At 41.0% G+C, this 18,797-nt stretch overlaps 2 pseudogenes; one reads left to right on the forward strand and one right to left on the reverse strand.

Annotated features, from left to right (window-relative positions):
• Positions 1–1,183: 1,183 nt before the first annotated feature.
• Positions 1,184–7,271, reverse strand: LOC127487620 (lysophosphatidic acid receptor 6-like; annotated as a pseudogene).
• A 1,199-nt stretch (positions 7,272–8,470) lies between these two features.
• LOC108178962 (acidic leucine-rich nuclear phosphoprotein 32 family member A pseudogene) overlaps positions 8,471–18,797 on the forward strand; it is a 100,841-nt pseudogene continuing 90,514 nt past the window's right edge.

Genomic DNA, 18,797 nt, shown 5'->3' on the forward strand with positions numbered 1-18,797 from the left:
CTCGTTTGGCTGATTTTTTGTAACTTTTTTTGATTCAATCCTGTTGATTTCTTCTCTGATTTTAATTATTTCTCCTCTCTGACTAGATTTGGGTCTGGTTTGCTGTAGGTTTTCTAGATCCTTGAGGTGAATTGAAAGCTCATCTATTAGGTGCCTTTCCAATTTCTTGATGTAGGCACCTATTGATATAAACTTTTCTCTTAACACTGCTTTTGCTGCATCCCATAAGTTTTGGTATGTTGTGCTGTTATCCTCATTTACTTCCAGAAAATTTTTGATTTCTCTTTTAATTTCTTCTATGACCCATTGTTCATTCAGGAGCATGTTGTTCAATCTCCATGTGTTTGTGTATGCTCTTGAGATTCCTGAGTTAATAATTTCCAACTTCATTCCTTTATGGTCTGAGAAGCTGCATGGTATGATTCTAATTCTTTTGAATTTGCAGAGACTTGCTTTATGGCCTAGTATGTGGTCAATCCTAGAGAAGGTTCCATGTACTGCTGAGAAGAATGTAAATGCTTCTGCCCTCAGAGTGGGCTCAAATTCTCCTTCAGTGTCCCACTGGGTTGCCAAAGTTACCCAATTGTAGCGTCTCTGGAGAGTACTCACGTGAATTCCGTGAGTTCTCTCCCTCACCGTCTCTTTTTTCACAGTCTCAGTTCAGTAGCACCACAGATTTACTAGGTCCTAATCTCCTGTTAATTTGCCCCGCCCAGAGTCAGGTTTTTCTGCTAGGCTCAGGGCCGGTGCAGACCTGAGGTTGCTCTGCTTATGACGTATGTCCAAGATGGTGCCTGCTCTTTGTCTTGCTCGCCTTTGAGAGGTGAGCGAAGAGAGAGAAACCCGTGTCCATACCAGTCACTTTTTTTTCTCTCTTTCTCTCTTCTAGTTAGCCTGGTGAACTTTTCCTCCAGGGGTCGTTCCCTCTAGTCTCCTCTTTCCGCTTGCATGCTGGTGTCTCGGGCTATTGAGGTTTGGCTCACCTCGTGTTCCAGCGCTGGTGTGTTGAGTCTGCCGCTGGTGTCCCGAACTGTGGGCTCCCACGCTCTCCACGCAGGTCCACTGTGAATCACGCGTTCTGGAAGAGTTTCTTCTGCTGTTTCTTCGCCTACTCTTCCTTGAACCTGCAGTATCTCCACTTTTATTAAACTGTCTCTCCCCGGACTATCTGTGTGCTCCCTTCCTATTCCGCCATCTTGCCTCCTCCTCCCAATATCTTGGTTTTTAAAGGCTGTAATCTGTGCTGAATAGTATCTTCTGTGCCTTGAACTTCAGAGAATCTGGATTCACTTCTAACACACCAGGTTTTCATTTTTATTGAGCTCTGGATTTTTTGGGATGTGAAGTAGTAAATTCTAGGGTCAAAACAGCAGTTGGAAACAGCAATGCAGAGCCAGATTGGATAAATAGTCCTTACTGTTTCCACTACTGAGCAATTAACTAATATCTGCTTTCTCATAAGAGAATATAAAATAAGATTGACAATGTAAGGCATTAAGCAGAAACAAAATATAATCAAATGTACAAAAATCATTTTTAAAACTTTAGTTTTATTTATTTTGCTTCTACTTAATATTAAGGGTTTGTTTAAAGTTCTTAGCACCATACTAGAACAAGTTACATACAAAAGTAGAGGAATTAAAAGTTCCACAATTTCGATGAAAATTACAGTCCTTGAGAAATGCATTTTCCATGTGGCTTCTGGAAAAATTTCAAAGCAGGCTTCTGAGGTGTATCTACCTCGAGGACGGGTTGATTAAAAAAATACTGCTGGTATGCTTCTTCCTATCATAGTTAGCTACAGGCAATGCAAAAAAGCTTTACATTCTGTTTGGTTCCTAGAGTATTTGACTTAAAAGGTTAAACAATGGCCAGAAATAAAACTAATACAGGTTGGAAACAGAATGCTCCGCTACATGTTGATATAAAACAGCATCACAGAAACCTTACAAAGTAAATCTCCAAATGGCCAGTCCCATGTTGCAAAGTAAAAAAATCCTGAAATGTAAAGTGAAAACGAAAGCAACTCTGACACTGCCAAGTTAATCACATGTGTTGTAGTTTCATTTCACACTTTGAGGGTGCAGATGAAAATGTGTGTGGCAGGGCCAGGGCTGTGGCATAGAGGGTTAAGCCTCTACCTGTGGCACCAGAATCCCATATGGGCGCTGGTTTAATTCCTGGTTCTTCTTTTCTGATCCAGCTATTTGCTTATGGATGGGAAAAGCAGTAGAAGATGGCCCAGGTGCTTGGGCCTCTACACCCATGTGGGAGACCTGGAAGAAGATCCTGGATGCTGGATTCAGATAAGCTCAGCTCTACCTGCTGCAGCCATCTAGGGAGTAAACTAGCAGATGGAATATCTTTTTGTCTGTCTCTCCCCCTATTTCTTCCTGTAACTCTACCTCTCAAGTAAATAAAATCTTTTAAAAAAAGAAAGAGAGAGAGAGAGAGAGGGAGGGAGAAAGAACAAATGGAAGGAAGGAAGGAAGGAAGGAAGGAATAGAAAGAAAGAGAGAGAAAGAGAGAAAGAGAGAAAGAGAGAAAGAGAGAGAGAGAGAGAGAGAAAGAAAGAAAGAAAGAAAGAAAGAAAGAAAGAAAGAAAGAAAGAAAGAGAAAATGTATATGACAACACAATTGGAACGTGAGCTGTGCGGAATTCCTTCCCTTTTGAATCAAAAAAAGAAAGAAAGAAAGAGAGACAGATTTACCATGCCTAACCTGGGAGTGTCACCTTTGGCACACCCTTAACCCTGAGGAACCAAACAGAGCTCTCAGGCCACACCCATCTCAAGCCTCTAAGGCTTCATCAAAAGCAGACAGTCCACTTAATCTAGAGCCATAGTATAACAAGAAAAAACACCACAGTGAAGAAACCAAAGAATATCTCCAATATGCCAAACAACAAATGCAAAAACCGAGGTAACAAGAACAAGGAGGACACTATGATACCCCAAAATGAAATAGACACCACAATTCAAGATTATGAAGATGATGAGATAGAAGAAATGCAAGAAGCAGATCTCAAAAAAATTGATAAGAACATTTAGACGTTATCAAAAACAAATTCTTGAACTACAGAAATCCTTAATGAATAAGATAGAAAATCTTTCTCATGAAAATGAAATATTAAGGAGGAATCAAAATGAAATGAAACAACTAGCAGAACATAAAACTGTGATAGATAGTGATGAGAAATCATAATGAATGAAGAATTCAATAGATCAAATGACAAACACATTAGAGAGCCTTAAAAACAGAATGGGTGAAGCAGAAGAGAGACTATCGGACTTAGAAGACAGAGCACAGGAAAATATACAGTCAAACCAAAGAAAAGTAGAGGAAATTAGAAATCTAAAAAATATTGTCAGCAATCTTCAGGATACTATGAAAAAAAAAAAACATTCGGGTTCTAGGAGTTCCCGAAGGCATGTAGAGAGAGAAAGGGTTAGAAGGCGTTCCTAGTGAGATATTAGCAGAAAATTTCCCAGGTTTGGAGAAGGACAGAGACATCCTAGTACAGGAAGCTCATAGAACCCTAGTAAACATGAACAAAAGAGATCCTCACCACAACACGATGTAATTAAACTCAACACATGAAACAGAAAGAAAAGATCCTAAAATGTGCAAGAGAGAAACCTCAGATTACTCTCAAAGGATCTCCAATTAGACTCACAGCAGACTTCTCATCAGAAACCCTACAAGCTAGAAGGGAATGGCGAGACATAGCCCAGGTAATAAGAGAAAAAAATTGCCAGCCCAATGTGCCAATGCCATCTCACTACTCCAAGTGATCAATTTCAGTTCACAATTGATCATAATGAAAGGACTAAGAGTCAAAGGGAGCACATAAACAAGTCTAGTACCTGCTAACACCAACCGATAGAATAAATAAAGGGGAGAGTGATCCAACATGGGAAGTGAGATACTCAGCAGACTCATAGAATGGCGGAATTCCTAAATAGCACTCTGGCCTCAGAATCAGCCCTAAAGGCACTCGGATCTGGCTGAAAAGCCCATGAGAGTATTTCAGGCATGGAAAGCCAAGACACTCTGGCAAAAAGATCTCTGTGAGTGAGATCCCAGTGGAAAGAACAGGTCTTCAAAGAGGGAGGTGCCTTTCTCTGAAGGGAGGAGAGAACCTCCACTTTGACTATGACCATGTCTAAACAAGATAAGAGTCGGAGAACTCAAGGGGCTTCCATAGCCTTGGAAACTCATGACTGGTGCATAGGGAGATTACTGATGCCATAAACAGGAGTGTCAATTGGTAAAGTCAACAACAGGAGTCACTGTGCACTTACTCCTCATGTAGGATCTCTGTCCTTAATGTGCTGTACACTGAGGCTTAATGCTATAACGAGTACTCAAACAGTATATTTCACTTTGTGTTTCTATGGGGGTGCAAACGACTGAAATCTTTACTTAATGTACACTAAACTGATCTTCTGTAAAAAAAAAAAAGAAAGAAATTATCAATTCCCAACTTGACTCTCACTGGGATTAAACATGACAATAGGTCTGATCTGATTTCATCATCATTTAAAAAAATCATCATTATTTTTCACTTTATGTTTCTGTGTGGGAGCAAACTGTTGAAATACTTACTTAAGGTATACTAAGCTGATCTTCTGTATATTAAGATAATCGAAAATGAATCTTGATGTGAATGGAAGGGGAGAGGGAGTGGGAAAGGGGAAGGTTGTGGGTGGGAGGGACGGTATGGGGGGGGAAGCCATTGTAACACATGAGTCGTACTTTGGAAATTTATATCCATTAAATAAAAGATAAAAAAAAATTGCCAGCCCAGAATATTATATTCTGCAAAGCTCTATTTGTGAATGAAGGTGAAATAAAGATATAAGTACCAGCAAAGACTTCCTAGAAAGACCCTGGAGGCGAAGGCAGTCAAAGCCAAAGTTAACATTTGGGATTGCATCAAATTGAGAAGTTTGTGTACGGCAAAAGAAACAATCAGGAAAGTCAAGAGACAACCGACAGAATGGGAAAAAATATTTGCACACTATGCAACTGATAAAGGGTTGATAACCAGAATCTACAAAAAATCAAGAAACTCCACAAAATCAAAACAAATAACCCACTTAAGAGATGGGCCAAGGACCTCAAGAGACAGTTTTCAAAAGAGGAAATCCAAATGGCCAACAGACACATGAAAAAATGTTCAAGATCACTAGCAATCAGGGAAATGCAAATCAAAACCACAATGAGGTTTCAACTCACCCCGGTTAGAATGGCTCACATTCAGAAATCTACCAACAAAGGATGCTGGAGAGGATGTTGGGAAAAAGGGACACTAACCCACTGTTGGTGGCAATGCAAACTGGTCAAGCCACTATGGAAGTCGGTCTGGAGATTCCTCAGAAACCTGAATATAACCCTACCATTCGACCCAGCCATCCCACTCCTTGGAATTTACCCAAAGGAATTTAAATTGGCAAACAAAAAAGCTGTCTGCGCATTAATGTTTATTGCAGCTCAATTCACAATAGCTAAGACCTGGAACCAACCCAAATGCCCATCAACAGTAGACTGGATAAAGAAATCATGGGACATGTACTCTATAGAATACTATACAGCAGTCAAAAAAAATGAAATCCGGTCATTTGCAACAAGATGGAGGAATCTGGAAAACACCATGCTGAGTGAATTAAGCCAGTCCCAAAGGGACAACTATCATATGTTCTCCCTTCATCTGCGACAACTAACTGAACACCAAAGAGGAAAACTGTTGAAGTAAAATGGACACTATGAGAAACAGTGACTTGATAAGCTCTTGTGCTGACTGTTGATGTACAATGTAATACTTTACCCATTTTAGTATTTTTTCTTTGTTTTGTTCTAGTACTATTGGTGGAACTCTGTAATTAACACACAATTATTCTTAGGTGCTTAATTTTTAACTGAAAAGTGAACTCTGTTAAATATAAGAGTGGGAATAAGAGAGGGAGGAGATGTACAATTTGGGACATGCTAAATCGGACTTGCCCCAGATGGTGGAGTTAGAATCATGCCAGGGAATTCGAATTCAATCCCATCAAGGTGGCATGGACCAATGCCATCTCACTAGTCCAAGTAATCAATTTCAGTTCACAATTGATCACATTGATAGATCTAAGAGTCAAAGGGATCACACAAACAAGACTAGTGTCTGCTAATACTAGCTGATAGAATCAAAAAGGGAGAGAACGATCCATCATGGGAAGCGGGATACACAGCAGACTCATAGAATGGCAGATGTCCTAAATAGCACTCTGGCCTCAGAATCAGCCCTTAAGGCATTCAGATCTGGCTGAAAAGCCCATGAGAGTATTTTCGGCATGGAAAGCCAAGACACCCTGGAAAAACAAAAAGAAGACCTAAATGAAAGATCTCTGCGAGTGAGATCCCAGTGGAAAGAACGGGGCCATCAAAGAAGGAGGTACCTTTCTCTGAAGGGAGGAGAGAACTTCCACTTTGACTATGACCCTGTCAGAATAAGATCGAAGTCGGTGAACTCAAAAGGCTTCCATAGCCTTGGCAGCTCATGACTAGAGCCTAGGGAGATTACTGATGCCAGAAACAAGAGCGTCAAATTTTTAAGTCAACAACAGGAGTCACTGTGTACTTACTTCTCATGTGGGATCTGTCCTTAGTGTGTTGTCCAATGTGAAGTAATGCTATAACTAGTACTGAAACAGTATTTTAAACTTTGTGTTTCTGTGTGCTTGCAAACTAATGAAATCTTTACTTAATATATACTAAATTGATCTTCTGTATATAAAGAGAATTGAAAATGAATCTTGATGTGAATGGAATGGGAGAGGGAGCGGGAGATGAGAGGGGTGTCATTGGGTGAGTTGGAGGGAAATTATGGCGGGGGAGCCATTGTAATCCATTAACTGTACTTTGGAAATTTGTATTTACTAGATAAAAATAAATAAAAAAAGAAGGAAGGAAGGAAGGATCGAAGGGGGATATGGAGGGAGGGAAGAAGGGAATTATCATGACATTCTTAGAATTGTATCTATAAGCTACATTGAATTTGTTCCCTTTGTATTAACATCACATTAACATAATAATTGTTGATAAAAAAAGAAAGAAAGAAAACGAAAGAAAGAAAGAAAGAAAGAAAGAAAGAAAGAAAGAAAGAAAGAAAGAAAGAAAATGTATATGACAACACAATTGGATATTAACCCAACTAGAAACACTATGCTGGACATGCACTTATAAGAGTCATCATAGGAGCACTGGGAGTGGTTAGTGTTTACCATTATGAAGGCTTGGGCAGTTGATAGTATAGAAGTCCTCTTGTCCCCATAGTCGTCTTTGGTATTGAAATTGTAGCTACTACAATCTCATTTATTTGCAAATCATTTGTATCCTGCAGTGTTTTTAGAAATATTTCTGTATTCTCTAAAATCTCCAAATTATGAAATTTGTTGCTGTAAGTTTTCCACTTCGTTCCTCAACAAGAAAATATTTTCATTTTCTAGTCTCCAGAAAATCCATGTATCCAGGGTTGAGTTAAGTGACTAGCAACTTTTAAAACATGCAGTCCACAAAGCTAAATCTATGGAATATGGGGAGCAACTGAGACTAGACTGAATTACTAGAACTAGGACTAATTCTATGCATCTGCTCTCCCACAATATGGCACTGGGGAGGAGCAAACAACTACACACCTGCCTCATCAGTTTGACTGATAAGCTGCAGGAGCTGATCCTGCTCCTGATTGGAGGAGAGCAGCATGCTCGGCATGTGGGTAGCAGTGTTGGGATTGGTGGAAGAGGACTATAGAGGAGGAGAGAGACAACATGCACCAGGAACATCTGAGGGAACACCTGAGGAACATCTGAGCAGCCCCCGAGAGAGCCGGCCGGCAGTGTGCCGCTCCTCCACGGAAGCGGAGAAATCGGCGGGGGGTGCCACCCCTCCACGGAGGTGGAGGGGCCGGCAGCTAACCCGGGATGGCATCGTTCCTCCACGAGTGAGGGACCGGCAGCTAACCCAGGAAGGGCCGGGCAGAAAGAACAGTGCAGGGTCCGTTGTCGTTCCTCCGCGAATGGGGGAGCGACATAATGGTGCCATGACTCGGATATGAAACCTAGGAGGGAAGAAGCAGGAAAATACCGGAGAGAGACTAGGGAAGAGCCTAGGGAAAAGCCGGATGGAAAAAATGCCAGAAGAAGCTAGGAGAAAGCTAAGATTAAAAGCGAAAGTGAAAGCTAGAAGAAACTTAGACTCGGATATGGACTACAGGGAGAAGCCAGGAGAAATGAGAGAGAAATATTGTTGGAAGAAAGTTAGGAAAAGTTAGGAAAAGAAATCTAAGGTTGAAAGCGAAAGTGAAAGCTAGAAGAAACAGACTCGGATACGGACTGTGGGGAGAAGCCAAGAGAAATGAGAGAGAAATATTGTTGGAAGAAAGTTAGGAAAAGTACCGGGTAGAGAAAAATATAAGCTAGGGAAAATGAAGCCGCCGGGGCAGGCCGAAGTGGAGAAGTAAGCTAGGTTGGGATTCGTCAAGTCAGCCCGGGGAGCAAAAGACAGGAAGCCAAACCAGAAGTGGAGACGTAAGCTAGGTTGGGATCCGTCAGATTAGCCCGGGGAGCAAAAGACGGGAAGCCAAACCAAAAAGCGGAGACGTAAGCTAGGTTGGAATTCGTCAGGTTAGCCCAGGGAACTTAGACTGAAAACTAAACCGGTAGCGGAAACGTGAGCTAGGCCGTGATACGCGGAAGCCGCCGAGTGCAGAGAGAGCGCATGAATCCAGGGGCACGAGCGGAGAGAGCGCATGGGGCGCAAGCAGATAGGAGAGCGCGGGGCTGGCGCGGAGACCATGGAGCGCGCGCGAAGCCGGGAAGCCGAGCAGATGAGAGAAGCTCGGGCTGAAGCCGCGCAGAGCTGGGAAGCCGCCTCGGGGCGGGTACCGGGAAACCGCGGGGATAAGAGAAACAGAAGTATAGAAGTAAAATGAGAGAAATAGGAATGCTGGCAGATAGAAGTAAAATAGGAGAGATAGGAATGCCCGGAGATAAATAGAGAAAAATAAGGCCTCCCCATAACATGGCGATGAGAGGGCTCAGATTCGGTCTGTCTGATTAGTAAGGCAGTGAGCACCTGCGGGCGGCTAGCAGAATATCCGCCGCAGGTCACCGAAGACAGGCACATTATCAACACCAATAAGTCTCCCCACAACACGGCAATGAGAAGGCTTGGATTCGGTCTGCCTGATTAGTAAGGCGGTAAGCACCTGCAGGCAGTTCTAGCAGAGCAGAGCATGTGCTGCAGGGCACCGAACACAGGCACGCATCAGCACCTAAAAACCTCCTCACAACATGGCAAAGAGAGGACCCCGATTCGGTCTGCCTGATTGGTAGGGCTGTAAGCACCTGTGGGCAACTTGAGCAGAGTGTGCGCTGCGGGGCACTGAAGACAGGCGTGTGTCAATGCCAAAGAATAAAAAGAAAGGGGGAACTGTGGAGAGCAACTTAGACTAAATTACTGGAACTAGGACTAATTCTATGCAGCAAGAACAGCGCAGGGTCCGGTGTCGTTCCTCCGTGAATGGGGGAGCAACAATGGAATATAAACTTAACAAAAAGCTGTATTCCAATACAGGAAAATAATCAGTTGTAAAGTTCTATTTCCTATAAAATTGTCTAGGTGAATATTCCAAAACTGAAGTTACTTGAGGTTCTGAGTTCTTTAAGCTGAAGTTCTCAATCCTTATTTGTTTTGCAGTGCAGAGATTCAGAGACTTAAACCTTCCCAGTTTTTCCTCTTTTACACGAAGCTTTCCTTTTCGGTAATCCTGCAGTGGATCCCACATGGCAGTTAGCAGGCAATTCTTTGTAAAGTTGCCAAATAAATTCCTAAGCATGTTAGCACTTGCTGAATGGAAGCTTTTTCCACAGTTTCCAGCTGTACTGTGAGACAGGCTTTCCCTTGGGCCACAGTTCTTCTAACTAAAGAGCATAAATGGGGGTGCAAACATAGTGTAATCTATTTCCTATGAAATACTTTTTGTGCACCTAGGGGATCACTCTAGAACACAGGTTTGTGAGCCAGACTGCTAGGGCCCAATCCTGAGTCTGCAACTTAATAGCATTAAGATTGTAAGAAAGTGTTCAACAATTTGTAAAATGAAGAAAAAATAGGCCCACTAGGCTAATCATCCGCCTGTGGCACCAGTACTCCGGGTTCTAGTCCCATTTGGGAAGCCAGTTCTGTCCTGGTTGCTCCTCTTCCAGTCCAGCTCTCTGCTGTGGCCTGGGAAGGCAGTGGAGGATGGCCCAAGTGCTTGGGCCCTGAACCCGCATGGGAAACTAAGAGGAAGCATCTGGCTCCTGGCTTTGGATTGGTGCAGCGCGCCAGCCGTAGCGGCCATTTAGGGGGTGAACCAATGGAAGGAAGACCTTTCTCTCTCTCTCTCTCTCTCTCTCTCTCTCTCTCTCTCTCTCTCTCTCTCAGTGTCTAACTCTGCCAGTCAAAAAAGAAAGAAAAAATAGCACCTGCCATCAGATTTGTTGTAAGAGCTAGATGAGATAAAATTTGTAATGTTCTTAGAAGAAAAACTAGCACACTAAATATGTTTAAAATATGTTCATTGCTAGGTATCTGTATAGCTAACTGATGGATTTTTATGAACCAGTACATATTTATGTATTAACTCTCCCTAGATTAGTAACATTATTACTTTGATTTTTGATTTTCAGGTGAGGAAACAGTATGGAACACTTATTATCTACTTTCTTTACACACATAACTTTATATTAATAAAGGGTCATCAGACTCAAGGTCCTGGCCTTCTCCACCCAAAGCTGATGATAGTCCATGCAATACTGCTTCACTTCAACATCCCCAGCAGGGAAACAGAGGATCTGTTCTTCCACAGCTGCCAATTTCTCAAAGAAAATAATTGTGGTAATTGTTAATTGTCCAAAGCTTAATGTAACATCAAAGTAATCTCAATAAACTCCATATCAGCAATGGTTGTTTATTCTAAAAATGAAAGCACCCTGATATATCTATGAAATAAAATTCACTGAAAGATTTGCTTGGACTGGAGCATACAATAGTAACCCGGACTTGGAAACCAACACTGCAGTAATATTTCAGGGCCCAGGAGACCAGTGTCCTGGTGGTAAACGCAGAAATGTGCATTCTCAGGGCAGGCATAGTGCCACTTGTGATGCTGGCATCCCATATCAGGCAGCTGTTTTGAGCCTCAGCTACTCTGCTTATAATACAGCTTCATGCTAATGCAGCTGGAAAAACAAAGGCCCCTGCCACCCACATGGGAGTCCTGACTGGAGTTCCTGGTTCCTGGCTTCCACAAGGCCCACACTAGCCTATTGTGGGCATTTGGGGAGTGAATCAGTGGTTGCAAGATATATGCGTGTGTGTTTATGTGTGTACTTCCAAATAAATATGTAAAAATTGCTGCTCTTCCTGCTTTGGTAACTTTGTTATTGGTAACTTTATAATTCAAGGATATACATTTTTTTCTTAGTCAAGAGACATTCAGGATGAAGTTGGGACTTCCTGGATGATGTTCTCAATTTTTTTCTAGCATTTCTAATCCTGTTCTCCCTTCTGCAGAGGGTTCTGGGGTTTCACTGGACTCATGGCAGCCTTCTTTACATGATCATGGAGCTCACCAACAGAACAGGGGTTGTGTGGCTCCAGTCACCTGTTATGAGGTCATGGGTGGAAACAGTTCCTGCACTTGGCCATTACTGTCCTCTTGAATCCCTCTCAGCTGTCCTGGAAATGTTTCTGGCCACAGTATCCCTTCTTGTTGCACATGTAAGTAATAAGTAAAGCACTTTGGTTTATTTCACATTCAGAGACGGTTTCTAGTATACAAGTCCCAGGCAATAGATTCACTGCACCACTCCAGAAGGAAGACATCTAAGAAATCACCTTATCATCATTTAACTGAATAAGAAAGAATTTGTACCTAGCACATTTAAAGTACCAGTGAGTTAACAAGTACGGGATTAGGAAATGGGCTGCATACTAAAAATATCTTCACAGTACATTTGAGAGAGGAATCTACACTATTGCTCTAGGCTATCAGGAAGAGTGAACTCAGTGCTGTCAAAGACACTTACCAAAACTTGGGCTGTGCCTGTACTGGGAGCAGTAGGATTTCACCTAAATATAACTGTTGGTCATAGAAAAGTCTCCAAACAGCATGTCTCAACACATGGGCATTGGCACCTGATACTTTTTCCTTGTGCCAGGAATGATCACCAGCATTCTACACACAGGGCCTGTCTTCAACCTGACCCAGTGCAGATCATTGAAGATATTTGGATGGTGAACCAGTGGATGGAAGATTATTTTTGTGTGTATTTCCTTGTCTCTAACTCTTCCTTTCAAATAAAAATAAATCTTTAAAATAAAAGATTTTCATATTTGTAAATGTATAATATCAAAGGGCCAGAAGTTGACAATTTATTTTGCTGTTCTTAATCCACTTATAGTCAAATAACTGATTACTAATTCTAACATCCCCAATGATTTATGAATGTCTACTGTGTGCCAGACACTAATCTGGTTTTTGGGACACATTAGTGAAATAGGCACAGTATCTCTCACTCATTGGAGCCTAGTTATACATTCCTGAACAGAAGATAAACCACGCATATATTAAATAAGTAAATTAGATAAATCAGTAGGATGTGATATTTTCTGTGGTGTGGAATGCAGCATTCTGAATTGATGAGTGCCCATCAAGACTGGAACATCTCAGTAACCCATTTGCTCCTCCCTTACACTCACAAGCATGTTCTCAAAGAAGAAATTATGACCCACGTTTACACCCATTGGCCCATTCCACACTTTGTCCTGGGAGGTGTAGGGATGTTCCTAATGGGAATAGTTAACCCTAATGGCAGGGCTAACTGGTGGGTAACCTAACCATAATATTTAAGAGCTCTAAGCCTTTATGAACAAAGGCTTTCCAGCAGTGTACCCTACAGGATTCTTCCTCTCCAGTGCCCTAAGTCTTCAGAAAGAAAAGAGTTCTTTCCAATGAAAGCTGGTGTGGCTGGTGTTTTCCCTTCATCATATATAGGGCCCCACAGATGATCTCTAAGTGTTCGTACTAAAAGTACGTACAGATTTATACTCAGGGCACCAAGAGACATGCTTGAAACTCCACATGTGATGTATGATAAAAGTGTGTTGCTCATCAGTGCTCCATATGACCCTGTCATGTGTGTATGACTCAGGTTTGGCAGCGCCCTCACACGTTTAGTCACTGAGCAGTGTTTGTACTCACCAAGCCCCAATCTTGTTGGCAAGGTGGTATCTAAATTCCTATCCCAAGTCCTTGCCTTTTACTTAGAGAAGTGCTCTAAGTATAGGTACAAATACAGTGCACAAAGTGATAAAGTGTGTTTAAAAGCTGAGGAAAACACATACACACACACACACACAGAGAGAGAGAGAGAGAGAGAGAGAGAGAGAGAGAGAGAGACATTATTCAGGAAGGGAAAAGAATGGGGTAAGGGAAGTAGAGAGACAGTGCCTCAACACCCTATCTCTTCAACATTTGTGGGGAGTGAATAAGCCCCTCCCAGTTGCCAGCCTCTTATGAGGTTGGAAGGAGAGTGGTTATGTACCTCCCCCAGGTCCCAGGTGAAGGGAGATACATCCTGGGAAAGGTGTTATTTGACTGACAAGTAGACAGACAGAATTACATAGGGTGGGGGAGGTGTGGCTTCCAGATATTGGCCCTAAACTGGCTACCTGCCTTATTCCATATCACCAGGACTGCCAGGCCAGATGGTGTTGCTTGGCTGGCCACTGCTCTGAGCTCCCTGACCTGAATCCTCAACAGCACCATCTTCTCTGCAGACCTCCATGGCAAGGCTTAGAAGCAAGTGTTAGAGAGGGTGCTCCTGACAGCTGTGCAGGAATAGATCTCTTGTCTACTGAGAATTGTTCTGGAGATGTGCTTACATCAACCTTTAGTGGGTTCTAATTATTTTCTAGTGAAACTAATAGAGTGGAGAATAAGTAAGGGACATTAGCAGATATTTGGTTCAACATTATCCCTTTTTGAACATAAAAACCAGGGTCATGTATTTAAATGAAATACTTTCATAGTTACAAATACCCTGATTGTCTATTATTGCTTTCAGCCCCCAACCCCATTTTCACAGAACTCTATTACTGTTTTCCACAGGGTATAAACTGGCCTACCCTGTTAGAGTTAGAATAAGTAATGTTGGGTTAATGCATTGTCTCAAGAAGTTCCCCCTGTATATCACTTGAAGCAGGTAACACATTAAGTCACCCATGTACTGACACAGTCAAGTATTTCAAATGCATTGATTAAGAAGTGGACTGTGCTAAGAAGAAACCAATTATGATAGTCTTTGGAGATTTTCATCAGCTCAGGAAAACTGTAGCCCATGGCCATGAACTCTGTAGGTAGAAGGCAATAAACAGAAACAATGGAAAACACATTGTCTCTTGGTAATTTTAAATAAACAAAATATTGTCATAGCATTTTGTGAAATATTTCAAACAATAAATTGACACACTCTTAAAACACCTAAAACCAAAAATATATAACAATGATTTATCCCAAAATGAGAATACATATAGCAAAAGTTAGGTCAATAACCAGCAATTTCCTAGGATCCTCTTCCCAAAGTTAACCCCTCTTATTCAGTATGGTACAGGTTGTTGCTTTGCAGAATGGGACTGTTATCAATAGAATATCTCAAAATGTGTCCCTCAATTTCTGGCTAATTTGTACAGTACATACAACCAGACTACATGAACTGATTTGTCCAGTATTCTACTGAAGTAATATGTTGCACTTAGTCCACTGTACTGTTGATAACTGACTTAAGCATCCTTATTAGTTTATTTGATTGATATGGACACACCAGGAGTATCTTTTACTCTGTTTCAATATTAAAAAATCACATAAATGTTGGAAGAGCTCTTGAATGAAAAATAATGATATATTGACTGTGCAAACTGATCATATGACTAGGAGACATTATATATAAGTACATAAGTATTATATATAAGTATTTTGAATAGACTTTTACTCATTTTATAATTTTCAATTTTGGGTAATATACACACAGATTTTCTTTTTTTTGTATTAAATATTTTTTAACTTTTTTTAACCTTTTATTTAGCCATTATGGAAATCAGTCTGGAGATTCTTCAGAAATCTGACTATAACCCGACCACACAACCCAGCCATCCCACTCCATGGAATTTACCCAAAGGAAATTAAATTGGCAAATAAAAGAGCTGTCTGAACTTTAATGTTTATTGCAGCTCAATTCACAATATTAAGACCTGGAATCAACCGAAATGCCCATCAAGAGTAGACTGAATAAAGAAATTGTGGAACATGTACCCTATAGAATACTACACAACAGTAAAAAACAATGAAATCCAGTCATTTGCAACAAAATGGAGGAATCTGGAAAACATCATGCAGAGTGAAATAAGCCAGTCCCAAAGGGACAAATACCATATTTTCTCCCTGATTGGTGACAACTAACCGAGTACCAAAAAGGAAACCTGTAGAAATGAAATGGACACTATGAGAATCAGTGACTTGATCAGCCCTTGTCCTGACTGTTGATGAACAACTTAATACTTTATCCCTTTTAATATTTTTATTCTACTCAATACTATTGGTGGAACTCTGTAATTAACACACAATTATTCTTAGGTGTTTAAATTTAACTGAAAAGTGAACCCTGTTAAATATAAGAGTGGAAATAAGAGAGGGAAGAGATGTACACTTTGAGACATGCTCAATGAGTAAGCATAAAAAAGGGAGGAATTCCTAATGGTGAAATGACAGAGCTCCTGTTTCATTTCCACACATTTGGAGAAGCTGTGAAATAAATATCAGCTATTGAGCTACAGATAAATAGCATGTTTCCATTATAGAAAATCAGTGTGGGGGAGTTCCAAGATGGCGGAATAAGGAGGGAACACACCAATACTATGGGAAAAGACAGTTTAATAAAAGTGGAGATCCTGCAGGTTTAGGGAAGATGTAGGGAAAGCACAGCAGAGGAAACTCTTCTGGAACTAGGTGGACACGGGGGACCTTTGTGGAGGGCATGGGCGCCCAAGGCTTGGGACTCCAGCCATGGAATCTACGCACCAGCATTGGAAAGGAAGGTGAGGCAAAAGCTCAGTAGCCCAAGATGTAGGCGAGGAAGCAGCAGGAAGAGCCTAAAGGGAACGGGGCTTGAAGCCCGATGGGGAAAAGTTCACCAGGCTAACTAGAGGAGAGAGAAAAAAATAAATAAAAGGGACTGATATGGACATGAGCCTCTCTCTCCACTCACCTTACAAAGGCGAGCAAGAGGAAGAGCAGACGCCATTTTGGACAAAGGTAAAAGCTGCACCTGCCATCAGCCAAGCAGAAAAACCTGACTCTGCTGGGAAGAAATAACAGGAGGTTAGGACCTAGTGACTGTGTGGAGCTAATGAACTGAGACTGTGGGAAAAAAAAGCTGTGTGAGAGAACTCACAGAGTTCATGTGAGTGCTCTTGGGAGACGCTACAATCTCGCTAACCTTGGCAACCCGGTAGGAGATGGCAGGGGAATATGAACTTACACAGACGACATCAAAGATCCTTTGAATGGCCCTTGGGACAGAGAAGATGAATATAATACCCACAGGAGCCAGAGATCAGACACTGAGTGCCTTCAATTCTGCTCAGCTGTGTGCAGAATTACTTCTCTTCTGGAAAAAAAAAAGAGAGAGAGAAAGATTTACCATGCCTAAATTGGGTGTGTCACGTTTGGCATACCCTTAATGCTGAAGAACCAAACCGAGCTATCTAGCCACACCCATCACAAGCCTCTAAGGATCCATCAACAGCAGACAGTCCACTTAATACAGTCATAGTATAATGAGAAAAACACCACAGCAAGGGAAGAAGAAAAAAGAATATCCCCACAAGCCAAAAACAAACACAGAAACTGAGGAAACAAGAACTAGGAAGATGCTATGATGCTACCAAATGAACATGGCACTCCAATACAAGATTATGAAGATGACGAGATAGAAGAAATGCAAGAAACGGATCTCAAAAAATTTACAAGAACATTAAGATCTCAAAAACAAAGTCTTGAACTACAGAAATCCTTATTGGACAAGATAGAAAATCTTTCTTGTGCAAATGAAATATTAAGGAGGAGGAGAAATGAAACAACTAATAGAACATGAAACTGTGATAGTGAAGATAAATCAAAATGAAATGAAGAATTCAATAGGTCAAATGGCAAACACATTAGAGAACCATAAAAACAGGATCAGTGAAGCAGGAGAGAGAATATTGGACTTAGAAGACAGAGAACAGGAAAGGATACAGTCAAACCAAAGAAAAGAAAAGGAAATTAGAAATTTAAAAAATATTTTTAGAAATCTACAGGATACTATAAAAACCCAGCATTCAGGTTCTAGGAGTTCCTGAAGTCATGCAAGAGAGACAGGATTAGAAGGCCTTCTTAGTGACATACTAGCAGAAAACTTCCCGGGTTTGGAGAAGGACAGAGACATCCTAGTACAGGAGGCTCATGGAACCCCTAATAAAAATGACCAAAAGAGATCCTCACCATGACACATTGTAATCAAAATCAACACAGTGAAACATAAAGAAGATTCTAAAATGTGCAAGAGAGAAACATCAGATTACTCTCAGAGGATCTCCAATTAGACTCACAGCAGACTTCTCATCAGAAACCCTACAGGCTAGGAGGGAATGGCAAGATATAGCCCAGGTACTAAGAGAGAGAAACTGCCAGCCCAGAATATTAGATCCTGCAAAGCTCTCATTTGTGAATGAAGGTGAAATTAAGACCTTTCATAGCAAACAAAAATTGAACGAATTTGTCGCCACTCATCCAGCCCTGCAAAAGATGGTTAAAGATGTGCTACACACAGAAACACAGAAACACGGTCATCAATATGAAAGAAGGTAAAGGAAGGAAATCTCACACCAAATATCACAGGAAGTTCAAAACATATATTAGAAAATATCTTGGGAAAATGGCAGGGCAAATTCCCTACTTATCAATAGTCACATTGAACGTAAATGGCCTCAACTCTCCAGTTAAAAGACACAGACTGGCTGAATGGATTAAGGAACAAAACCCATCTATTTGCTCCTTACAAGAAACACACCTTTCCAACAAAGATGCACACAGACTGAAAGTGAAAGGCCGGAAAAAGATATACCATGCCAACAGAAATCAAAAAAGAACGGTGTAGCCATCTTAATATCAGACAAAATGAACTTCAACACAAAAATTGTTATGAGAGAAAAAGAGGAGCACTATATAATGATTAAGGGATCAATTCAACAGGAAGATGTAACGATTATCAATGTATATGCACCTAATTACAGGGCACAAGTTTTTAAAAGATATTTTAAGGTACTTAAAGAGAGATGTGGACTCCGATACAATAGTACTAGGGGACTTCAACTTTCCACTCTCAAAAATAGACAGATCAATTGGACAGAAGATCAACAAGGAGACAGTAGATTTAAACTACTCTATAGCCCAAATGGATCTAACAGATATATACAGAACTTCCAATCCTACATTTAAAGAATTTACATTCTTCGCAGCAGTGCATGGAACCTTCCCTAGGATTGACCACATATTATGCCATAAAGCAAGTCTCAGCAAATTCAAAAGAATTAGAATCATACCATGCAGCTTCACAGACAACAGTGGATAAAGTTGGAAATTAGCAACTCAGGAATCCCTAGAGTGT

Source organism: Oryctolagus cuniculus, chromosome 6 (assembly GCF_051225735.1).
Source record: "Oryctolagus cuniculus isolate XC-2025 breed Fujian yellow rabbit chromosome 6, ASM5122573v1, whole genome shotgun sequence".
NCBI classification, from domain to species: domain Eukaryota; kingdom Metazoa; phylum Chordata; class Mammalia; order Lagomorpha; family Leporidae; genus Oryctolagus; species Oryctolagus cuniculus.